Below are 26,448 nucleotides of genomic sequence, written 5' to 3' on the forward strand. Positions count from 1 at the left end.
AATTCAAGGAGTTATTACCATTCAGTCCTAACTCTTATTTAAGTCTTCCCAGCCAGTCTCAGAGCCTCGGCCTCTGAGCACACACAGCTGATCCAAATTCTCCAGAGCCGGTCCGATCCTGCCCAGTTTTGTAACTTATCTATTTACATATATATGCTTTTTCTTTTCAACCAAACTATAAGCTCCTTGTGGGCAGGCTCACATCTCATATTCACCTCTAAGTCCTTCCTCACACCGCCCACCGCATCCCCATCCCAAGACTGACCCCGACCACACAAATTACGAGTGTTACCTGCCCTCCCAAACCACTGCCACGTAGGAAGCCAAGTAAGGACCCTGGGCTAGGAATCCTGGGGTTGTTGTTGAGAGGTTTCTTTTACAGTGAAATCACATTTAAAGGGTTGTCTTTAAATTTGACCAAAATGCTGTGGATGGCTATGGGAGGGCTTGATAATGCCCCACGCCCACCCCCACCCCCAAAGATGTCCACCCCCAATCCCCAGAACCTGTGACTGTTACCTCACCTGGCAAAGGTGATTAAGGATTGTGATAGGGTATCATCCAGGTGGGCTCAGTGTAATCACAAAAGTCTTTAAGGGAAAGAGTGAGGTGGAGGGATCAGGGCCAGAAGATGTGAGAGGGGAGCAGAGGCTGGACTGACGCATTAGTGAGGAAGGAGCCACAAGATAAGGCATGCAAGCAGCTTCCAGGAGCTGGAAATGGCAAGACCGGGTTCTCCACCAGAGCCTACAGAGAGGAACGCAGCCTTGCGGAGGCCTTGATCTTCACCCAGTGAGACCATTTGGTTCTTCTGGCCTCCAGAACTGTCAGATTATAGCCTTGTGTTGTTTGAAGCCACTAAGTCTGTGGTACTTTGTTGCAGCAGCAATAGGAAACTAATACAGTGACTATTTTTTTTTTTTTTACTATAAATCATAGGGTTGGGGAGAAGAGCTGTTTTCTAAAATAACTTCCAGATCATTCCTCTAAAATGACTCAGTTTGTTCAGTCGTTCTGCAAACAGTAGTGAGTGCCAAGTGCCAAAAGCCAGCCGCTGTGCTAGGCGCTGGAATTCCCCACTGGGGAGCTAAAAGCATGGTCTTATTCACAATGACAAAGTCCTATCAGTTTCCAGTGTAAACATGCCTCACACTTCTACAAGTCTCTCCCCCAGGTTCGGTTCAACATTCAAACCATGGTGGAGCACTTATTTTTACACTGTGCACAGCGATGGGGGAGCCCAATCTCCAAGAGCCTCACCCCCCTCAACACACAGCTCATCCGTTTTTGTTTTCTTCATCTTTCAAAACACTTTCACTTCAGCTTTAATATTTCAACGAAATAGTGATAACAAGAACAGCCACAATGTCATTCTCCATCTGTATGCCTGTAATTTTTTTTACTGCTAATCCTCACAACAATCTCATCAGGTATTTTTATCCCCACTCACTGATGGGATCACTGAAGTTCAACAAGGTTAAGACATCATCTTCTCCAAGTCCCAAAGCTAACAAGTGCTGGGCCTCTCCATGCCTGCCTGACTCACACCATCAAGGAAGCTGAGACAGAAATGGATAAGAAACTTGAAACCTGCCCCAAATCAATAACATTTTTTTAATCAATAAATCAATTTATTATATAAATTTTCTATTTGGTCAATGATTTAATCATATCATATTTAATGAATCTGTTTATGCCCCCCCTTTTTGTTTCAAATATTTGTGCTTTAGATGTAGTTAATGGATGATGAATTTTACATGTATGCTTGGTAGTCTTGTAATAAAAAAGCATGTAGAGGTGGGAAAAAAAAAAATCAATAACCACTCACCAGGAGACATAAGCAAGGTTTGCAACCTGAGAAGTGTGTCCACCTGATTGCAAAAAATTCTGGAGCTGGCCGGGTGCTCAAAGGCTACCTGGTCCAACTCCAGCTAGCCAAACTCCCACCTCTGGAGAGCTCCCCAGCTACCAGGGCCGAGGGCATCATACTTCTCAGCACCAGCAATCCCACCCATTAGGGGCAAAGTTTGGTTCTGGAGCCAGTTCAGTCTCAGGCATCCACACAGACAGAGGCAGGAGCCCCAAACTGAAGACCACCACTGGGTGTGCAATCGCTGGAGGGAGATGTTGAGTGTGTGGCCCTCAGTCTTGCCACAGCAATGCTCAGACCAATCTTTATTGGCATCACCTCCAAATGCTATCATAGGCCAGTCAGGTACACCTGCACATGCCACTGTAAACTAAATCTCAGTCTTCTGCCACTGGGATCACATGCAACCCTTTGGCACTCTGTGTCTATACAAAACCCCAGAAGTTTTTAAAAATCAGTGAGTCAGCCCAGTTGAGCGGACAACAACTCTATGCCCACAGGGAAAGAGGTTCGCAGAGAGAGGGAGCAGACAGGCCCCAGGAGAGGTGGCTGCCTCCCAGCTTATCTCCCTTCTCCTCGGCCTGCAGAACTGAGACCACGGGCCCCAGCACAGCCTTCAAGGCCCTCCCCAGGGACCCGAGGCCTTTCCAGCCTCACCTCCACTCCCTTCCCTCCATGCTTCAGCCAGAACGAACACCTCCCCCCACACGCAGTTTCTACGTCCACAAGCTGCTGCCTCTTCCTCCTCCATAAACACGGTTTCCCCTGCCAAAATCAGACCCATCCTGACGGAGGGTTAAATCCTCCATAGTGGTTGCCCCACCCTCTAGCTGCCTCTTTTCCTCTAAAGCCCCTAGGGGCTTGATGGTCTAAGGTCACCTCGCAATGTCCTGTATGACAACACAGTGTGCACCTGTCCCAGCTCCCTTATGCACAAGCCCCCAGGGGAGAGGGACCTCACAGTGCACGTGCAGGCCGAGGGAGGACGCCAGCACCCTGGGATGCTTCCTCTGTTTCACCCACTCCTTGCTTGTAAGAACACAGACAGGCAAGAGAGGGGAAAGACAGAGCAGGCAGTTGTCCCTCAGAAGACAGGTCAGCCCTGGCCCACTAAACATGAGCTCCAGGCAGGCTTGAACCTCAGGCCTGGCCTCCCATGGGGCGCCCAGCCCTGTGCTTTACCCAGTGTTGGCTGTAAACACATAAAAGAGCAAGAGCCACAGACAAACTTTTTTTTTTCAGTCTCCAAAAGATCTGAGATGTTTGCTCCAGCGCCTGTCAAACAGTAACCACCTGCAGGCTACAGGGCGGTCCACTCTCACCCTCCCCTTCCCCGTCCTCTGAGCTGGGCCAGGAGCAGGCACTGAGCTCGACCCCGGGCTCTGGATTCTAAATGAAACCTTCTTTTTGTAAGAACAGTCCCCAGGACTTGCCACCGGGTCCTCTAGTCCCTGACTTCACAGTAGTGTGGGGAGGGCTGGGAGAAAGACTGACAGTGAGACCCGGGTTCCAGGCCCAGCGTGTGACCTCAGCTCTCCAGCTCTCCTTGGGGCTTACATTTCCTCATCCGTAAAAGGAAGTGTTTGACCCAGATGATCTCCAGTCTCCAGGGACTAGGACAAAGCTGTTTATCCCTTGAGCACAGGGTGAAACAGAGAGCACAAAGCTGTTCTGAAAATTGGGACTTAAAACAGGGCCTAGAAAGAATAAAGCGCAAAAGAATTTGGGTACTGCCCCTTCTAGAATATATGAGCCACTGCTCTGCATGAAGATAGTAGCGGTGGGGGCACACTGCTTCACAAAGGCAGGCGGATAGGATTCATACAAATCCCGCAAAACACCAACCTGAAAAATCCAGTGGGATGGTGCAGAGTTAGTGAGAGGGGAAGGGACTGGCCCCTTCTCACACAACCAGGAAACACCCCCCTGCCTCTCTCTCACACACACACACCCCTCCTGGGAACCACCAACTCTTCAGCCAGGACAAGGACCTTGTGGGCACTGAAGGCAGGACACAAGCCTGGTTTCTCTTCAGGCATCACCCCCAGCCCACCCTACCCAGAGGGCCCCAGTCACTCCACAGGAGACCTTTGTTTCCCCCAAAATAGACAGAATCAGATCCAAGCCCCCTCAAATTCCTGACCCCACATCTCAGAACCTCCCCCCAGCCTCTCCTTTATCTTCTCTCATCCCCACAATGACTGTTATGGATTGAATTGTCTTCCCCAAAAAGATACATTGGAGTCCTAACCCCCAGGACCTCAGAATGTGACTTTATTTGGATCATTGTAGATGTAATTAAAGTGAGGTCATACTGGAGGGGAGGGGGGCGAAATCCCTCTAGGATTCTTCCCTAGAGCTGGGGAAGAGAACAGGGTCCTGCCAACACCTTGTTTTCAGACTTCCAGCCTCCAGAACTCCAGAACTGTAACGAAAGAAATTTCTGTTGTTTTAAGCCACCAAGTTTGTGGCAATCTGTTATGGCAACAGCAGGAAACTAAGACCCTGGCCATGCCCCCCTTCCTCCTTCCTCTACCAGGACCTTACCCCAACCGATTTTCCCTTTTACCTTCCATCTCTGCTTCCACAAAAGCCTTCTCCCTCAGTCCACAAACCCACTCTCAGCTTTCCAAGACCAGGTATAAAACCTCCCTTGTGCCTCACTTCAGGTGCATCACTGCCAGTGTCTCCCAAGCACAGACTGCACTTGGCGTCTTCCCTTCTCCCTTAGTGCAAGCTCTCTGGCCCTGACCCAAGCCCTCCCCTCTAACACTGCTCCTCAATGGCCACCTAATAGCTCAACCCAATGGGTCCCCTCAGCGGCCCCCGCCCCACTGCTCTCCACAGCATTTCCTGCTGGCCCCATACACGCCCCCTGAGAGGCTCTCTTCTTGGTTCCCATGATTCTCCTTTCTCGTCCCTCCTCTCTCGACTTGTCTTCTCACCTTCCTTCACCAGCACCTCTTCCTCCACTTCCTCCAGTGTGGGAGCTCCCAGGACTGGTCCTCAACCCTCCTTCTTCCCTGTGAATCCAGAATGTCTCTTGGGCTGCTTCATCCTTGCCACAGGCTATGTATCCCCAAGTCTGTGTATCCCCATTCTCAGGCCAGGCAGGACATCTCAACCACTTAAACCCTTTCTAGAATAAACCAAGTTACACAAACACACATCACTCCATCAAAGTCCCACAGGTAACTAACTATAAAGGGACATGGGGGAATTTTCGGGGGTGATGTTCTATATCTTGCTTGTGGTAGTGGTCCCATGACTGTATTTGTCAAATTGTGCAGAACTGCACACCAAAAGAGGTGCGCTTAACTATATGCAAATAACACCTTAATAAAAAGGGACGGGGAAAAATGTCCCACAGGTACCTCAGCCCCATCATGTGTAATGCTAACATCACTATCTTCCCCTCAAACCAGCTTCTCCTCCTCCTATACCCTCTATTTTAAGTAGACACCACTAGCCCATCTACCTACCCAGCCAGCCTCCCCCCTCAATTAGAAATCTCAGCCCTGCATCCAACCAGTCACTTAGTCAAGAAGTTCTACCTGCATAAATTCTCATGAATCTCTGCCTTGAATTCCACCTCCCTCCCCCCTACCTGAGGCCCAGGACATTCTCACTTATCACAAACAGCCTCACTGGGCTTCCTCCTCGTCCGCCCTGACCTGCCTTCAACCCACTCTCCACACAGCTGCCTGGGCACCCTCCCCTGCCCCACACCCCCCATTCCAGCCAAGCCAGACTTCCCTTCGGCATGGCCATGCCCCTACAGCCCTCGGCCAGACCAGAACGTTCACATCAACAGGCCTTTGCCCTGCTCGGAGCGCAGCTTATATGGCTTGTCTCTCCTACTGAAACTGCTCATCCTTCAGGACCCAGCTCCCAAGCCTCCTGGTGCATGAGGTCGTCTTCCCAGCCCCTTTCCAGCAGAATCAGCATCCGGTTCCCACTCTGGATCTCATGGCTCATGTTGGTTTGTGCCCCTTTAAGGTCCTGGGCAATCTACTTCAAACCCATTCTGTCTCTCACCTCCCTCCCTCCTTGGCCCTCCAGCCTGCAGCTGGAACCTCATGAGAAGTAGGTGCTCAGGGAACCCTTTCTGTCCTGAACTGAACAGGCACCTGAAAAGTACCAGGCATTCCAAGCCTGCCTGGCCCCCAGCCCCACTGCTGAGCGAAAATGCCACAAAGGCACAATTGGCAGCAATGCTGCTCAGACTGACCGAAACTCAGAATGGCAGGTCACACAGGCTGCTTCAACAGGAAGGGGGTGGGGGGACACCCCAATCTGCCCCCTAACCCAGCCCCCCCAATGCTTCCCTCAGACTCCCACCCCCCATAGCCAAACTGGACTCACACCCGCCCCCAGGCAGTGCTCAAAGAGCCCGTGGCCTGGACCAACGATACTCAAAACATGGTCCACGGACTGGCAAATGTCATCCTCAAAGAGGCAACAGGAGTAAGTGGTGGGAAACCTATAGCAATTTAGCACTGCCATGACATTTTTATTGTGTTTTTCAAAAGCAATGGTCTGCAACAAGTTGGGAAAAAACATAACCTGGTCCTTCACCGCAGATACAGTTTGAAAAGCACCAGCTTAGACCAGAGTCCCCTCACCTCCTCCTGCTGAAATCCTGCTCACACTTCGAGGCCCAGCTAAATGCCTTCTCCTCTAAGAAGCCTTCTCGTTTCCACCACCTAGGAGTGGTGTGACCTAGAGCCCCTTGTCCAAGTCACACCGAGGGCATTTAGGTGGTATCTGCATACTCCCAACTATGAGTTCCCAGAGAGCAAGAACCTGGCCTTTTTCTCTTTATATTCCCACAATGCCTTGCTCACAGCAGGTAATTAATACTTGCTCAAAGAGGAGTCAACAACCACAAATTCACCTGCTTCTGAGGTGGGCTCTTCTTCAGTGGCAGGGCCTGGAGGGGATCTCAGGACAAGATCAGTCACTATTCAACAACAACGGCTCATACAATACCCTTAGAGGGCAACTTGAGTGAAAAACACTCTGCTCCTTAGTGACCCTTTCTACACATGCACACACTAAAATTACACCCAGATATGAGAAATAAAGAGAGCCTTTCAGGGTCACTTCCAACTTTAAATATTCTGTGGTCCCCTGAGCTCAAACCCAAAGGTCAAGGAGCGTATAACCCCACAACCAACAACATGCTGTGGACAGACCAGTGGATACCCACTTGGGTTCACTAAGTGCCTGGAGAAGCCTCTCTCTGGATGCCACCCAGATACATCTCACTCAGTGTCATGGCCCTACCTAGGATCTGTAGGCTCCACCCTTCCTACCAGGTGCAACTCCAGAAGGAGCAGGACAACTCTGGGCTGCACCTCCACCCCCCACCCCCCATTTCCCTCTTCCTCCAGCTGCCTACCACTGGCTCTCCCAAGTTCCTGGCTGTCATTAGCAGGAATGCCAAACTATTTCCAGATGCCACTGTCAAATCAAGACAACTCTCTTCCCAAATACCCCTGTCTAATTTTGCACACATCTCTTGTTTCAACTGACAAAGATAATGACTCAGCGTCCGTGGCTTCTGATGGAAAATTATCCAACCAAGTTTGGAGCTTCCCAATAATAGACTTCTGTAAACTTGTCTTTCAGAAAGGAGAAGTGACCTCCCTGCCCTCATCCTTTCTGTAGGCAACAAAGGGCACCCAGAAGACCACCTACGTGACCAAGGAATGTTACAGGAAAATCCTGACATATCCCCACAAGATCAATTAACAAGAAGAAAAGGAAATTCAGTTAGGGGCTCGGGGCATTTCTCCTTGTATGGGCCCTGTGCAATAATCACTCCTTTTTCAGCTTTTCTGCATCCCCATCAGTGTGAGATCCAGAAGTTCAGGGCATAAATTCCAGGTTATATAGAAAGCACAATCTGGACTCAGAAGTAAAGCATCTTTCTCGGCACAAAAAGAAATGGTTGTCTTTATGACATGGCTGCGCTGTGGTCAAGTATAAAAGAGCTCCACAAATTATACAGGTGTCCATACTACACTACAACATTCCAGGGGAATGTCTCAAATGGAGGGGGCAGATGGTGCATACAAATACACACAGGCATATTTGAAATGCAGCCACTCACTCGCTCCCTGAAGATGTATGCCAGACCCCCTCCTATATCAAAAGCCACAAGAGGAGCCTGAGCACAAAGTGAGGGATGAAGCATCACCTTGGAAAGCCACTTGTGGATAACTGAGTTGGCTTTTCTACCAGCATTTAGGGTCCTTAAATGCACTGCTCACTATTTAAAACCTGTTGTAAATGCACATCCCCCAAAGTGTCACAAGGTCCCCAAGGGCAGAAACCACCATATTCCACGCTCCCAACCCTGTTGTCACTGCCATGCATCCAGCAGGCATAGTAAATGCCCATGGTTTCAATAGCCTATCTCTATGCTGGGAGGTTTCACCTCTGCCACCCAGGTGTAGAGGGAGGGGCTCCTTTAAAGCCCAATCTACACAGCTTCTGCCGCTGGCTTAGGAGATGGAGCACAGCACTGTCCTCTGCCCAAACCTCTCCAACTACTCATGGGCACATCCCAGAGAGGCTTCTGGCAGCACCAGCAGACCCTTTTTAGAGTCTTACTTCGTGGTTCTCAGCCACGGGCAACTTTGCCCTCTAGGAGACATCGGACAATGTCTGGAGACATTTTTGATTGTCATAACTAGGGGTGGGGAAGTGCTCTTGGCATCTAATGGATAGAGCCAGGGATCCTGCTACACATCCTACAATGCACAGGACAGCTCCCCAAGAACAAAGAATTATCCAGTCCAAAAATTGATAGTTCCAAGGTTGAAAAAACCTGTCTTACAGGACTGGCTCTGATGGAAGTGCACAGACTGCCAGGTTAACTTTTTGTTTGAGTTGCCCAAGGTCAGGCCAACAGTTATAACAACCATGCATTGTCTACACTATTTGCAAGGCTAAACAAACCTCCCCAAAGCTACCGCCCGGGTCTTAAAGATGCTGCCCCTGTGTGCCTCCAGCTCCTCTTTTGTCTCCTCCAAGAGACACAGCCTCCCAACAGCCCTACTGCCAGGATGACCCACCCAGCCACAACATGAAAATTAGCAGACTGTCACCAATGTATGCACAAATCCTTTAGTAAGGAGGTAGGACTAATATGCCCATCTCCTCACTGCTCTACCACGCTGACCGACAGCCCAAGTGAGCATGGACAAGTTTTCCAGCAGGTTGCAGGACAGACCCAGGCTGGCAAACTGCACACAGCCTCTCATGCTTCAGGATTTACATATCTCAACCAAATGGAGGGTCTCAACACCCAGACCTGCCCCTGCCGTGGGTTTAGTAAAAAGGGGCGTGCCCTCTCTACAGCCCGTGGGGTCAAAGCCAGGGAAAGGCTCGAGTTTAGGAGATTAAGCTCACAAGACCTCCAGTGCTTGGAGAAGTAGGAGGAAGGACCAAAGAGAAAAGAACGGGACAAATGACCAAGAAGGACTCTTACCCAAGCTCCCCCATCTGTGACACCCAACAGCTGGCTTCAGCCAAGGGAGTCAAAGTTCAGGAACAAACCTGCATCCCAAGAAAAAGGGCTAAAAGTGCAAGGGAGTCTAGGGTCCAGGAGTGAACAAAAATACTATCTTGAAGAAACCTGGCAAGAGAAGCTGTACTGGCGGCCAAGAGGCACGGACATTGGGCGGCCGGTCCCCGGAATTGCCCTGCACATTCAAGGACCCAAGGTTCCAGCACGTGGCCCTTATACCCTTCCCCTGGCAGACGCCGCAGGGCTGGGGTGGGCGCAGGGGTGACAGACAGCCACAGAGTCCCCACCCTGCAGTCCGAGGCGCGCCCACGGCGCCCAGATTCCGGAGCTCGCGGCAATTGAAATTCGCGAAGGGGAAGCAGCGCTGTCACTGGAGGAGGATGCAAGAAGGGCCAGGAGGGTGGACAGCCCAGCTGTAGCCACAGCCAGAAGGGGTCACGGGCCCGCGGCGGGTCCGCGAGCGGCAGCCTTACCCGGCTGCAGGAAGTAGGGATCCGCAGTCACCCTCACGCTCGCCGCAGCGCGTGCACCCAACACGCGCTCTAGATCTGTTTACCACCTTGCCTGCGTCCGGGGAGATTCAATGCGGGGCGGGCTCCGCCCAGCGGGCCGTCCCCATTGGCTGCGCTGCCAGGGCAGTTCGAGCGCTGCACCGCGCCAGGGAGCGTGCTCGGTCCGTGCACCCGGCCTGCGGCCAATCGGTGCCGGGGGCGGAACGAGAGGAGCCAATGAAAGGCCGCTCAGGGGGGCCTGTCCCCTCCCATACTCCCCTCGGGCACCGCCGGCTCACTCCTCTTCTTGGGAAATCCCTGGCTCTGGCAGTACTTTATGGTTGGTGGGACCCGTACGCATGCGCGCGGTGGGAGACCCTTCCTTTCCCTAAGCAAGGCACTGTGCGCGGCTGCAATTTCTGGCCTATTGTTTTTCTACTTCTATGCTGGTGCTGGCTGGGCTCCAGAAGCCGAGCCTTTGAGCAGGCCTGGAAAGGGAGGCCGTGAAAGGAGGAGGCTGGGCTGCGGGCGAGCGCGAAGGGTATTGTGGCTTTGAGGACGGGGCGAGGCCTGCTCCCTGCTCCGCCTTTATGCAAGGAGCCCTTTCTCAGTTTTCACAAAGGCGCCTCTCCCACCTGTGCCACAGGCCGGGCTAAAATGGTAAAGAACCAAGCCGTTCGTCGTCATCCACCAGTCTTGTAGGACCTGGGGTTCCGGCCCTTTTCTGATAAACCAACAAGACGGGCCAATACGGGAAAAGAGCAAAGCTAGGAAGAAGGGGAACGGCCCCCATTCAGGCAGCTGGAGGGCGCAGTCATGGGCTTTTTCTGGTGTGTGTTCCCAGTTAACACGCAGAGCAACCCTGTGAGGGGCTGATCCGCGAGCAGATTTGCCTCAAATTACTCCTCTTGTTAGCGAGGGAATTCAGATTTGAGCCAAAGTCTGTCTGGCAGTTTCCTCTAAAATGATTCCCAAACGCTGGTGTACAACTCTGTCCAAGGTTGTGAATGGTTCTTGTAGAAAAGAGAATAAGAACAATTTAGTGAGTTTTTCATAAAAGTAAGCATATCGCTTTTCTGAGATATTTTTCGATGTTGACATTTAATTTTTTAAGAATGGCTCGTTTATTTTAATATTACTTGGAAAAAATTAACGGTCATTCTATGTTGATGCATAAATTTGGGGTTGAGGAGCATTTATTGTATTGAAATCCAGAAGTGCACCTCACTTCACAGTGCCTCTCCGACCACTTGGAGCTGTCTGACCCGAGATTACCCAGTCATGTTCCCCAAAGAACTAAGTGTGCATGATGTGGGTGAATACAGTTTTAAGCTCTATGTCAGGCTCCTTCATGAAGGGTGAAGGGGTGCCTTCTGAGGAGAGTGGAGACTGCACTTCATGGCTTTTCTGGCTGGGTCCTTGCATTTGGGTGGGTGCTTCTGCTCATTCACAGGACTGCTTCCCCTTCACCATCACCACCCACCAACAGTCCAAATTCTAATTCTGCCTCCCCCATCTTCCTCACACTAAATAATTTAATAAAAACAATAAATTTTTAAGGAAAAATTAAGGAGTTATTTTGACTGAAGTTTCAAGTAGCTGCCCCCAAACCATACAGGGCTAGAACTGGGAGCTTGCCTGTATCTTACTGACTCTACCCCTCAGACTTCAGCTGGATGAGGGTGTGATTTTGATCAGCTCCTGCATCTACTGATCAAAGTAAGCAGTAGATATGGCACTCTAGTTCCACAGACATGGGGAGAGAATCGACAGTGTCCATGCCAGTTCAGTCCTGCTTCACCAGCAATGCCAGGGCATTGATAAACACAACCCACCACTACAAACTGGTTTTTCTTCAAGCAGCAGCAGTCTAGTTTAAAAAGAGAAATGCACCCCACCTATTCTGTGCAAAGAAAGCATCTTCATCGGGTTAAATATGATTTTGACCTTACTCTTTGTGAAATAATGACTTTAGCTGTATTATGCCCAAAATACATTTCTCTCTTTCCTGACCTGTTTTTTATTGCAAAGATTCCCCCAGTACTGCAAATTAAAGATTCCTGTAAACTATAATTTGGTTTTGGAGTTATGTTTCTGTAGAGTCCTTAGGCTTTAGAGATAAATGCTAAATTATTTCCAGGTGAAATAATATGGTATATGGGACTTCCTTCCAAATATTACAGACCTCGGGGGAATTGAATGGGCCATGAGTTGATAATTGTGGGAGGGGAATGATGGCTATATTGGGATTCTTATGTTGTTCTGTTTCTTTATATATGTTTGTAGTTCTCCATAATAAAAAATTAAGAAAAGAAAAGATACCTCCAAAATAAAGTCCAGATTGAAGATAACACTAGTAATGCAGACAGGTAAACAAGAATAACACTCATTACTACTCTTCTTGGTATGAGCTCTTTGTCAACCTCACTACAAGGTAAGAGCAAGAATGGATCTAGCTAGAGCTAACACAAAAACAGCCAGAAAATTCAAAATTAACAAGAAGACATTTGAAATATGAATTTCATTTACTGTGTACCTCACCCTGAAGCCTATTTGCCTTGAGGTATTAGCTAATGATCACATGGTGCCATCATAATTAACAAGACATTTTAAATTTATCTTAAACTTCTAAAATTTACCTTTTCTAATGAGCATAACATATTAATACAGTATTACACTATGTCCACACACACAAATATGGTATACGCGTGTGTGTAGATATATACATACACATTCCCCCAATAACCACAGACACCTCTGCTTGGTACATTTAGGTAAAAAGCATACATTCCAGTAATTCTCTTCTAATCTCTTCGTTAAGAACAGACAGAGGAGGCACTTAACAATTTTACCCCTGCTACTGAGTCATTCCCTTCAGCAAACCAATCTGTCGTAATATCCCTCACCCTTCACACCCATCTCCATTTCTCTGCTCCCCTTTCCAGAAAAACTCCTAGAAGAATCATATTTCATATATCTGTTATTTTTCCAGGTTATGTCTTAGCTGGAGAGCAGGAGATGAGACTAGGCAAGTTAACACCACAAAACTCAAAGTTGTTAATGAGATTCAGTCATTTTTTTTTCACTAAATGTTCCCCAATTCCTGCAAGCTTTTGATTAAGTTTCTAGAGTTCTCAAAAAAGTTGATTCTATTTCTGCCAATTTTTTTTATTGCTTTTATGGATGAAAAGTTTTGAGGGACTACACTGCCATTTTGCTGGCATCCCCCTAAACCCTCCTTGAAATCTTTTTTTAACTTAGCCTCTGGGACATTATACTTTCCTGGTTCTCCTTCTAAGAAACAGACATTTCTTCTCAATTTTATTTTCTGGGTCCCCATCATCTTCCTAATCTCTAAAAGTTGGAGGACCTCAAGACCTAGTCCTTGTACCTCTTCTCTGCCTGCACTGGTTCCCTTAGTGAGCTCATCCTCCACCCAGAAGCTGACAACCCCCAAATTTTGATCTCCAGTGCCGACCTCTCCTACAAATCCCAGACTCACATATCCAGCTGCCCATTAGCATCTCCACTAGGATGCCCAAGAAGTGTCTTAAACGTAAAAATGTTCAAACCCATCGACTGCCCACCCCATCCCTTGCACCTACCCCGAGGCTCCACCAATAAGGGGCCTTCTTCCATTGCTCGGATCAGAAGTCTAGAGTCATTCTTGACTCCTCTGTTTCTTTTAAAACTCACCTCAAATCCATGAGCAAATTCTTCCACTCTATCTTCAGACGACCTGAATCAGCTAATATTTACCTCAGTGTTCACCATCAGCCTATTCCAAGTCAACATCATTGTTCACCAAAATTATCAATAGCCAGCTGACTTCCACTTCAACCCCACTTCTTACAGGGAGCCCTTTTTGTTTGTTTTAAACAAAATTCAGATTATGTCATTTCTAAATGCAAAATACTCTTACGGCTTCTCCTCTCAGAATAAAATCCAAAATCCTTACGATGATCTGCAAGACCCTAGGTGACCTTAGCCCCAGGGAGCTTTGAGATAATCACTTCAACTGCTCTCTCCCTTTCTCACTTTACTGCCAAAAAAAAAAAGGCCTCCCTGACATGCCAACCACAGTCCCATCTTAGAGACTGCATTCGCTCTCCCCTCTGTCTGGAATGCTCTTATGTCATCCACAAGGCCCACTACCACACTTGATGTAGGTCTCTGACAAAATGTCACTTATTAGAGAGTCCTTCCTTGATCATCTTACCGAAATATGACTCATCTTGTTCCCTTATCTTGACTTATGGGGACTCTCTATTCCCTTATTTGGCTTTGTTTTTCTTCCTAGTACTTTTTATCACCTATTATCTGTTTGTTTATTATCTGCCACTCCCAGTTGAAGTATAAGTTCCATGAGAGCAGAAATTTTGTTTCTTTGGTTTTCCACTATATTCCAGCACCTAGGACAGTCCCTGGCAAATAGTAACTGTTCAATAAATATTTATGGTTAAGAGCATGGACTCTAGAGCCAGGTTGTCTGGGTTCGAATCCCAGTTCTGCTACTTACTGAGGCTAGATACCGTGAACCTGGGCTAGATACTTAACCTCTCCATGCCTCAGTTTCGTCATCGGTAAAATGGGGATAATACTAATACCTATGTCTGTCTCATAGAGTTGTTGAGGACTAAGTGAATTAATATATGTAAAGTGTTTAAGACTGTGCCTGTCACAGTAAACATTACATAATTTTAGTTAATATCTGCTAAGTAAATGAGTAATAAACTCAACATTGTAATAAAAGTCATGTATTCAGAAAGATATTGTATTAACATCCACTTTTTAACTAAATTGTCACCATACATTCTGCTGAAAATGGCTTATAGATTTTTAGATGAAAAAATTAAATTTATAAAGGACCACATTTTCTGCAATCTCAGCTGACTTAGCTATTGTGTTCAAGTGCTTTTAGAATGTCTTAATGTTAATGACACCATAAATAGGTATATGAAAATCTCACATTTTGTACACCAAAAATCAACTAGTTTATTTAAATAATTTCATCCTTTATTTCTAAATAACAAGATAAGTCACTGTATAGTCTTTATTCATCATACACAGAAAATCGATTGATGTATGTGTCCCAATATTTTCTCTAACTCTGGATTTTAAAGTGGAACAACTTAATTTTCTATATAAGAAGTTGATCAATCAGAACTTTCAGACCTGGTGAAAAAATCCTGAGGTGCATTTGTAGAATTGTAATTTTCATGCCCTGCATTACCTAGTTGTATATCATCATCCGTATTCCTTTTGATTCCTGGGCCATTTAGGATATAAATTAAACAACACATAGCTAAGAATAAAAACAACTTAAAACTGTGTGGCCTCAAAACCACCACTGCAGGAAGTTGTCTTGAAGGAAGAAGATGCCCGAGTGACTGGATCCCAAGCCTGCCCCCCTGATCTCCACAGACTGCTTGGTACTCACCCAGCACCCACTGGGCTCTTGGAGACCTCTGCTGTTACAGGAGAACAATTTTTTATAATTATTTTATTCAGTGAATAGAAGAAAATAGAAATTAAAACAGATTCCATTACTGCTTTAAAAACACAAATTTCCCGTAACAACTTCATGAACCACTGCTGGGAAATTAGATTAGGTGATCACTAGACACGCCCTTCCCTTAAACCTTTCTCCTATTTTTAGAAACTTTTTGAACATCTTCACTGAGTTCATCTTTGAATAGGTAACAGTTTCAGATGACTTTTTACAAGTATTTTTAAATGGTTTGCAATGAAAAGCAACCTTCTACTCCATCCTTCCTCCACCCAGTTTTCAACCCCCATCTTCCCACACCCCGATACCCTCCAACACAGTGTTAGCTTTCTTGTTTCTTTTCAAAGTTTCTTTTTACACATACAAGTAAATACTTTATACAAACGGTCATACTATACATTTAACAATATAGCTTCCTCATTCCTTTTTTCCCCATATCCCATTATGTGGATGAACCACCATCAATTTAACCAGTGTCTGTTGATAGTCATGAAGACTGTTTCTATTCTTTTGCTATTACAAACAGTGCTGCAATGAATAATCCTTTCTGTTTTTAAAATCTGATCAACTTGCACATAAATGAGGTCGGGTTGATTCGCCAAGAGAGTGGTGCCAATGCAGAGCCCACAAGTGCCCTTGCTCAGCTCAGAGGCCCAAGACCATGACTCACTGGCTCCGAGATTAGTCACCCCCTCCCCCAACACAAATGGACCATCTTCCGAGCTCCAGGGATGCACCATCCTCAGGCCACATGCTGAGGAAGACGCCAGAATCAGAAAATCCAACTCAGTCCCGCCAAGGGAATGACTTAAAGGAATTCCCAACCCTGTTAAGCTAAGACAAGACTAATTACTGTTATTAGCTGACTGCACAATTAGAAGTCATTAAGCACATTATAGAAGAGGCTTGGCACCCCACAACTGGGAATGTCCCAGCTCAGCCCATTAACCATGTCTGCTTCTTTTCTGTTTTCCCTTAGACTGCTGGGAGCACGTTTGCCTTCTCAATAGGGTATTATTTTTCTTTTACAGATTGACTTCTTTTCAACACACTGTAGCATATGGACATGAGCCAAATACGTCACAATCACTGGTTCAATTTTCTTTTATTTTTAATTGAGATATAATTTATATACAGTAAATGGCACAGATCTTAAGTATACAGTTAATAAGTTTTTACAAATGAATACATCTATGTAACCACTACCCCAATCAAAATGAAAAACAATATCATCCCTCCAAAAAGTCCATCATGCCTCTCTTTCCTATTACCTTTTCTCCCAGCCCAGGCAACTGTTCTTATTCTAAGTTGATTTTGTTAAGAGAAAATAACTGCTTATATGACATGAATTGGGAAGTAGCACCTTCTGAACTGAAAAGAGTATATATTTGAATTTATATACTCAATATATAAATATATTTCTTCATATAAGGATATATGAAGAGTATATATTTGAATTTATATACTCAATATATAAATATATTTCTTCATATAAGGATATATGAAGAATATATGTCCTTAAATTCATATGTCCTTAAATTCTTAGTGTTTGTGGGAAGCAACACCAGTTGCTGAATATGTATTTTACTTTGTTCTCTCTCAGATGGTCCCTGGATAATTTTGTTTTATTTTCTTAAATTTAGGAGTAGTTTCTAGATTTGGACCCAGAGTTTGTAGACTAGAGAAGCAATGAACATGCTGAAAACAGGAAATCATGAGCTAAGCCTAATTCTGTGTCAATCTCTTACTCCACTTCCCTCTGAAATATACAGAACCAGGGCTGAGGGAGTGAGGCTGTAAAGGAGATATTAGAAAAGAGTGGAGCTACGTGCCCAAAATAGAGAGGGAAAGAGAGAGAGAGAGAGAGAGAGAGAGAGAGAGAGAGAGACAGGCAGACAGACAGACAGACTTGGTTCAGAGACCACAGCAAGGCAAGGTTGGAGTGGCTGCAAGGAAAAGAACTTCAACTTAAGTGTGAGGGTGTAGCAAGGGCACAGACAAGGCTCAATTTTGCCAATGACCAAGGAGGTTGACAGTCAACATGAAGAACACAGGAGGAGCTGGGTCCCTTGGGTGAAATAAGCATTCCCTGGAAGAGACTAAGACACATGGACCTACAAGTCTGGGTGTAGCAGAATGTCCAGTGATGATTTACCCTTTGGGGTTTTTTCTTTCTTTGTGCTAGTGAGAGAGGTGTCAGTGGGAATAGTTGCCCCCACCCTGAGAACCCCAATAGTGTGTTCATGGTAGGGGAGTGCACAGAGTAGCAATCCATAGAAGGAAGGGGGGTAGCTGAGAAGGAAGAGCTCCCTGCCTCCCAGTGCTGCAGATCCCAGGGAAGGATGGGGATACGAGTTCTGCACCCACAAGAATACCCCAAATTATCTCTTACACAGAGTTCCTGGGCAGCTAGTGCTTTGGTGAGTGGGGAAGCTGTGAATTTTGCTGAAGTGCAGATCTCTGAGATAATGGGCTGGACCAACAGTGAGGAACTCTTGATCAAGCTCAAAGTGACAGGACTGGGTCTGTCCCTGGCCTCACAGAGGAACCACAGAGACTGATTAGAGATCGGACCACATAAACCTTAGGGTTTGGAGACAATGAAGGGTAGGGAATCCCAAGAAGGAGATATTGAACTTCACGCTAATCAGGCAAAGGGCACTTAGCCAGTTTCTTTATATGAGAAAAATTTTAAAGATGCAAATCACCTTCATCCCAGTTACTTGGGTATCATCTGAACCCTGAGATTCCTTTGTGCTGGAGTAACATTTCCTGACTTAGCAGCAACTACTAGAACCTGTGCTCCAACTAACCTGGACAGCCTACCCTCGTTCTCCAATTCCCCCTTGGCTTGCTGCCTCTCAGATTTGCTCTCACTATTCCCCTGTCTCCAATGTCCTCCTTCCCACTCACTCCTACTCATTCTTTAAGACCTAATTCCAATGTGACTTGCTACATGAGGCCTTCTCTGATCATCTCAAATAGAAGCACTCTGTCTTACTCCCATTATTTTACATAACTTTATTTTAGCATTTGCATGTCTCTTTTTCACATTATACCTAATAGTGTATTATAGTTATTTGTAAACTTGTCTTTTTATATCTAATAGTGTAAAACTGCATATCTTTCTATCTCCCATAGTGCCTTGTACCTAGACAGTGCCCCTTACGTTAAATATATATATAACTATATTTTAATATATATATATAAATTGCTACCAAGCTGTGGTGCACATTGGGTGCGGTCGCAGTTGACTCGTCTGGGGGAGGGTGGCGGCCGGTTGCTAAATCCTAGGCTCCCAGGATTGCTCCGAGGGTACCGGCAGCGGGGGCTCTTTCCCGGAGGCGAGGGCGAGGCGGGGGACTTGGCCAGGTCCCCGGCGGGAGGCGTGCAAAGTATGGAGGGCGGCGAGAAAGGAAAAGGCGGGACACGTTTCTTTTAGGATGAAGAAAACCAAGAGAGAGAGAGTTTATTAGGGGAGAGTACAAGCTTATATCGGGCGGTTTAGAGGGCGGGGTAGCTGTAGGGGTTAAAGGCTTGGATTGGTTCTGAGAGAGCGCGGAGGTTGATTGAAAAGGGGCGAAAGTTGCTCCCGTAACGGTGTCCGGCAACAATGTATGCGCACCGGTGGTGATGGGAGTTGCGCTGGCAACGGGGAGTGTCCGGGCAAGATAAGGGGGTGGGGAAAAGGCGGTTCCCTCCGGCAAGCCTCCCCTAACATTGGTAATTTGGGTGAGGAAATGGGGCCTGCCTCCGGCCTCACTTTCCCAGGCCCGGGGGGCTGTGGAGGGCGCTGTCACCCGTACCCACTACCCTCCCCAGGGGTGGATCCGGTCCCCCAGCCCAGGCCCGCCAAGTTGAAGCACGTAATCAGTGTCCCGCAATTGGGAATGTCTTTCCAACATCTCTTTCCCTCCTGCCATCCTATAGCTACCATCAGTTTGAGTGGCATTGACCTCATGCAGTGCCAGGGGTGGTCCCCCATAGTATAAGCCGATCCCACCCCCCTGGCCAAAGAGATAGGTATCTGAGCCTAAGCCAATCAGCACTTGGCCTGCCCACAGTGGTTGGTCATGGATGGTCCAATCAAAATGAAGCTCAAGACTTAGGTTTGGGGCTTTTGGAGGCAATAGCCCCTCTTTCCTGAGAGGAATAATTAGAAGCTGGTAGCATGAGTTGCTGCTCATGGCCACCATACAACCATGAAGAAAGCCAGCTTGAGAAAGATTCTAGCCCATAAAGGTGAGAAGGACAGAGAGAATCACAGAGAAATGAAGCTGGAGTCCTGAATAAGGCATATCAGACAGTCTGCCTCACCATTAACTTTTCAGTATGACAACCAATAGATTCTCTTCACGATTACTTATACTTGCAACCAAAAGTATACTAACCAGTGCATCAGGGGTGAAAACATACCTCCAATTCCTAGGGTGGTTGCAACATCTGATTTTACAAAACTGCACACTTTAAAGCTTTTGGTAACACAAAGACATGAGACTGATGTCTTCTGATAATTTTTCATTGATTTCTGTATTAAAAATGATTCTGTAATTTTAACCTGGACTCTTAAAGAGTGTCTCAGACTCTCGCAAATGGTAATAAATTGTAAAGAGTTATTTTTTTCCTTTTAAAAAATCATTATATGCTTTGTGACCCATTTAATAGTGCTTAAAACAATAAAATGAGCTTTTATTTAATGTGAAGTTTGTATGTTCAGCATTTTGCTTCAAAGGTGAAATGGGGTTCCAGTAATTGGAAGAAGATATTGATATTTTCTTGACTGGTTCCATGCCTTGACCTTATTTATAGTTTTCTCTTAAGACTTTTCACCCTGCTTGTTTGCTTGTTTTCTTGGCAAGCAACCTTGAGTCTTTTCTCCAGAGACTTAGCTCCTTATGAGCTGGGACCACGTCTTGTACCTCTTTCATAACCCGTGTCCTCCCCATGCCACGCAGAGTACGAGAACTGGTGGATAGCTCATGGAAATTTCCACAGCAGCTGCTCAGCCACCCCCCCCCACCCCCCCAACAAGGGACCTGGCCTGCAGGTCCTAACAGCCCAAGGACACTGAGCCTGGCTCCAGGTCAGGCTCTAGGTCTATTTATGACTTTTTATCTCAGGGTTTGCGCTTTGACACTTTGGCACTTTGTACTTGGGAAACCTCCTCCCCTCCTCACTGATCAACACACAGACACACATCATTATCTGGAGAAGAGAACAGTGAATTAGAAGAACAAACTTTTCCTCCACTGTGGTGTCCATGGCCCCAATGCCTCCCTATCATTGGTTCATTCTTCTTAGTTTAGATCCTAAATTCTTTGATGGGGACAAAGAAACCTTGACATTCAGATAAAATATCTTTATGACTATTGATGAATATTTCAATGAAGTTATTTCTCACATACTTCCCCTCACTGAGGAAAAGTTTTTTTCCCAAGGGGATAGGAATTTCTTCCTCACTCCCACCATACCCCTGAGCACAGCTAGACAGAACTAACCAGTGATAAACCCAAAGGCCCCAGCGAAGCCACCCAGGAAGGGCTGAGCCCATGAGGAGGGAGGTGCAAGAAGCCACCCTGCTCCTATGCCAGCAGCATTGCTCTCTGTCAGGACAGCCATGGCTGGGAGCTCTGAGGACCAAGCAGAGCTCTGCCGTTACACCAGGGGCCCTTAGATACATTACAGAGCCTCACTAGGCCTCAGTTTTCTAACACAGCAAAAATCTGACATGCCTACTCAATCCTTAATTTTATTTCATGTTAGTATTGTTTTATTTTACCAATGGGTATGCTTACTATGTAATTCAGATGTGAGCAGGAGTCTTCCCAGATAAGATTGGTTCAAACTTCCATTCTACACCCTGTGAAAAAAAAAGTCTTCCTCTAAAGTTAGGCCAATTCCCAGGGAGGACAGGGCAGAGGAGGCTTCAATTCTCACAGTCACCTCTGGTCCCAAGGCTCCTGCAGGGTGTAGACTGCTCACCATCAGTGCGCTGCTCCTGGGCAGTGCCAGGCCAACCCCTTAAAGGAATGGAGGAGGCTACATAACAACTTCAAATTAAATAGTAAACACCCCTATTCTCAAAAAGTCTTTTAGCTATCTCATCCTATGGAGACTTTTGTAGGCTGATTCCCCTCACAAAGTGGTCCCGCTTGCTGGATAGGACATAGCCCTTTCCAACTGGTTTCTTCCACTGAGCAATAGGCATTTATGGTCCCTCCAGGTCTTTTTGAGGTTTCACAGCTCACTTCTGTCTATCACTGAATAATATTCCATTACATGTATGTAAGTATGGTAGTTTATCCATTCACCTACTGAAGGACGTCTCAGCTGCTTCTATCTTGGGGTAATTATGAATAAAGCTTCTATAAACACCTGTGTGCAGGTTTTTTCCCTCTGCTCATCCCATTTTCCCTCCTTAACCCTTCCCTTTTGAATATTGCCTCCACAATTCCAAATTCTTCTCACTTTATTCTCTAGTCATTCATTTCTCTACCATTCTATCTGCCAAATTTAGCCATTTGAAAGCATCAAGGTGTTGAGTAGGACCTTCCAATCAGCAAGATCTATCTTCCTTACTCATCAGACAACTGGCTATAAGTGGTGTTTTGTTTTGCTGTTTTTTTGTTTTGTTTTGTTTTCTATATTAAAATTGAAATACCATTTCTTGCCAAAATGATAATTCCATTTCTCAGAAAGCAGAGCAAATGATGAAGAGATGTACCATTTTGGGCTTCATTCTGCCCAATCGGGGGAATGTGTTTATATGATGAAAATGAGAGAAAACTTTAAGAAAAGGAATCACTGTCATCTAGGAGTCTGGGACAGCTAGGAGGACCTGTTAGAGAGAATCAAATGTGTACCAAGAAATAGGAAGGAGGAGCCCAAGATAAAGAACAGTTAGGCATAATTGATCTCTGTGAGTTATTAAAGGGAAGACACGTCAAGCAGGACCCAATGAAGCTAGAAATTGCAAATGATCCCAAAAACGGAAAAAAAAAAGAAAACAGACTCACACTCAAATACAATTGCGGTTAGATGAATGCGTCAGGACGATGTTCCTCTTCCACAATGGCTGACAAAAGGGCTGGCATCGTCATCATGTGACTTCCAAGGTTTTCCTGGGAGTCATCTCCATCCCATAGTGGAGGATTTAATGGGCCAGGTCTGGAAGTGACACACAGTATTTCCGCGCATGCTCTACAGGCTAGCACTCAATCACGCAGCCTCGCCTAACTGCAAGGGCATCTGGGAAATGTAGTCCCGCTGTGCGCCAGAAAGCAGAGACAAAGCATGGGTTTTGTGCAGTAGCTATCTGTCTCTCCTACATACTCCTTAAGTCTTTTTTTATTAAGGAGAATAATAATCGGGGTGGAAAGTTGAGGACCAATATTGGTAAGAGAAATTGAAGCTCCAAGTACAGACGGAGGTAGTAAGAAAGCCCTTGCTCCGAAAGAGATCAGGTCTTTTGACCTGGATAACTCATTACCGACGGCACTGAGGGAGCTCACAAACTGGTTAACCTCACCTTTGAGGAGCCTAAGTGGGCAGAAGTACTGCTGAAAGACTGCAGAAGCAGGCAAGGTCGTCTTGATATTAAGGAAGTCTAAGAAACTGAAATCTTAAAAGTGTATGTTGGTGAACTTGACATTAATATGGGATGACGGGCTAATTACCCACAGTTATTTTGCACAAAAAGGTGTTCATTACAGCATTATTTATAAGGGCAAAAAAATTAGATACAACTTAAAAGTACAGAAACAAAGGCATGGTCATATATATATAATAAATCATTGATACAATGAACTATTATGCAGTCTTTAAAATTGTTTTTGAAGAGTTTTTAATGATGTAAGAAAATGCTTATGAAATATTGTCAATTGAAAAAAGCAGGATGCAAATATCAGAGAATGTATGCTCCCAGTGACATGAAAAATATCAGCACAGAGAAAAAATAAAGGAAATATACTGAAATGTTATCTTGGGATGGCAAAATTATAGTCATTTTTAATGTTCTCTATGTACTTCCCTGCATTTTTCCACAGTGGACTTGTATTACTTCTACAAATAGGAAAAAAATTTCTGAAAGTAAATATATATATATATATATATATATCTTAATTTCACAAGGCATTTGATAAATCCTTCGGCAATATCCATTCACATGGATGAAATTGTGCACTGAATTATTATAAATAGAAGTGTTTGATAACAAGTAAATGACTACCCCCCATCCAGAGTTCAGTCTCCTGTGGCAGGAGCAGGCCCCTGTTCTGCTCAGATTTTTTTACCTGTATTTCAGGTAAACATCTAGAGCTGCACTGTCCAATATGGTATCCACTAGCCATATGTGACTACTTAAATTTAAATTAATGAAAATTAAATAAAATGTAAAATTCAGTTCTTCAGTTGCACTAGCCTCATTTCAAGTGCTCAATAGCTACATATGGCTAGAGGTGCTATATTGAACAGCACGGATATAGAACATTTCCATCAACACAGAATGGTCTATTGGAAAGTGCAGATCTAGTGGGCATGCTTATTACTTTAACAGAGAACACCAAGCTGGAGGAGAGCCAGCCTCCCAGATAATCACCATGGGCTGGAACAACGAGCCAGGTCTAATCAGATGAACTTGAACAGATGTAAATATAATATCCTCCATGTGGGTTCCAAAATACAACTGCAAATGTATAGCAGAATTGTGGGGAAAGTTTTATTTTGGTTGAAGATAAGCTCCATATGAATCTAGAGGTTGATGCTGCTACCCAAAATAATGAGATCTTGAACTGAATAAACTGAAGAGTTCAGAAGAAGGAAAGTGATACTTCTAAGCAAATTGGTCAAACCACACTGAACATTCAAGTGTTTTTCCTTCAATGGTGTTTTTGGAACTAGAATTGGCTATAATGAAATTGATTAAATATCAAACATAATTTGCATCTCCAGGACTGCTATTGGTTGTAAACAGATCATATGGTATGGGGAAAAAACTGTTCTAAACAATCCAGCTACTTCATTTTAGTGGCTCTTTGCTTTGTTTACCAAACAATGAGGCATAACAGGTGGTGACATGAATGAGAAACTGTATTGATAATGGTGCTGGGGTGGAGAAAGAGAGGATGAGAGGGAGACTGAGAGGTGAAAGGGAGAGGAAGATGGAGAGAGAGAGAGAGAGAGAGAGAGAGAGACCATTAGCCCCGAGCAAAAGTGAGAGGTAATTAAGTGGTGCTTGGGTTTTATAGCTATACTACTAGATCTTTGTTATCCAAATTCCTGTAGGAAAAATAATTTTATTATACAGTTAAAATTATCTATCTCATAACTCCCTCTTTAATCCCTTCTGAAAAAAAAAAAGTTGTTTTTTGAAAATGTGTGAGAGCCTACAAATACAATTATCATATTATAGTGGAGTAGACAAGATTGTATTCAGTTCTGAGTATTTCAGTCCAAAAGGGATCCTGAAGTACTTAAGCAAGTCAAAAGAAAAAGGAGCATAATGGATAAATTTCCAGAAACAGTCACAAACCATACAACTGAAACTGACAGTGTACAGCCAAGAGAAAGGAGACTGATGGGGAATTCAGTTTCAGTTCAATACAAGTACTCCCCAAAAGTTAGATTTAATTTAGTGAGATAACTTCTGCCTAGCTTGTAGCACCTGACACATGGCCAAACCTCCACAAATGTTATCTATTCACTATTATGATTATGCACAGTGAACGAGGTCCTCATACCTGGATGTATTCAAGCAGAATCTGGAAGTTCATTTGTGGCAGGTATCATAGGACAGATTTCTGCACTGGGTCAGGATGTGTTCTGCTGACCCCGAAGTTAAAAGCAACCCAGAAGTTAAAGGGTGATGAAAAGGGCTCTGCAGTCAAACCAGTTTGACAAATGCTGGGATAAATGAAGTTCAACAGTTTCTTTCTCTGTGACTTCTCCTTGCCTCTGATATACTACTCTGAATTTTAAATCTCCCATCAAACTTGGCCACAAGAAGCCTTGGCTCCAACAGGAAACTTCCCAGCAGAAACAGATGGTAAAGCCCTCAGTGTTTTTCTTTTATGTTTAAAACAGCTGGATTTTAGATGTGAGAAAATGTGGGGAAGAATGATGGCTTGGGTTCCTTTTTCATTGAACATCTTGAGAGAAGAGTTGTTTTGAACACACTTCAGAAAACATCAGATTAGATGATTTCTGAAATTCTTTCTGACTCTTGACATCTGAAAAAGTTGTGAATTTCAATTGCAGTGGTATTTATAACTAGTGTTTATTATTTACCATGAGCCAGGCACTGAATTAAGCACTTTAGATAATCTCATATAATCCTCACAGCAACCCTATGACATTATTCTCTTTTTATAGTTTAGAAAACTGAGACTCAGAGAGGTCGAACAACTTGCCCAAGGTCATACAGCTAGCAGGTGGTGGAACCAGGGATGTAACCTCAAATGCCCCTTCCAAGCCCTGCTGTTCACCACCGTGCATCACTTTAACAAAGAGGGCTGACTTTTTATGTATCATTGGGTTGACTAAAGATGAGGATGAATATCTAGGGGAAAAGCCAACATGGGGTTGGCATTACAGTGAGGGGGAAAGACCAGGAGACTTGAGACTTGAACCCTTGTCTTATAACTTTAGGTCTCCTGCCCTTTCTACAGACCAACGTTTGAGCGAACTCATTCACAGCAAGGTTGCTTTTAGGTTGTCAGGAAAGGTGGTTGAAACAAGTGGCTAATAGGAAGCGAGGGGGTTACCTCTGTGTTAAAAGATCGTTAGTGATGGTGAAGACCGACAGCCAAAGTAACCGCTTAGAGCTTAAGCCAACCCATGTAGTTATTTTAGGTTATTTGTTCTTATTCCTTTGTTTTGGTTTTGTATGAAATGATTTTTATTGTTTGTTTTTTAAATTTTTTGATAAAGTTAAAGAAAACAATGAATGAGTGTGGAAAGAAAAGTAAATGAACAATGGAGGGAGGAGGGAAATGGAATGTTTTGGATGGCTCTTTTAATTCTAATTTTTATTTTTTGGAGT

The 26,448-nt window shown here is 45.1% G+C and overlaps 1 protein-coding gene across 2 annotated transcripts in view; it reads right to left on the minus strand.

Annotated features, from left to right (window-relative positions):
* COQ8A (coenzyme Q8A) overlaps positions 1 to 22,563 on the minus strand; it is a 90,794-nt gene extending 68,231 nt beyond the window's left edge. The window contains exon 1 of one of the 2 annotated variants that reach the window (XM_037822708.1): positions 22,427 to 22,563. The gene's annotated coding sequence lies outside the window, so the exon portion shown is untranslated. Of the gene's footprint in view, positions 1 to 9,883; positions 10,002 to 22,426 lie in introns of those variants that run through there. The other variant, XM_037822703.1, reaches the window with a different exon arrangement.
* Positions 22,564 to 26,448: the final 3,885 nt, after the last annotated feature.

Source organism: Choloepus didactylus, chromosome 2 (genome assembly GCF_015220235.1).
Source record: "Choloepus didactylus isolate mChoDid1 chromosome 2, mChoDid1.pri, whole genome shotgun sequence".
In the NCBI taxonomy this organism is placed as follows: Eukaryota; Metazoa; Chordata; class Mammalia; order Pilosa; family Megalonychidae; genus Choloepus; species Choloepus didactylus.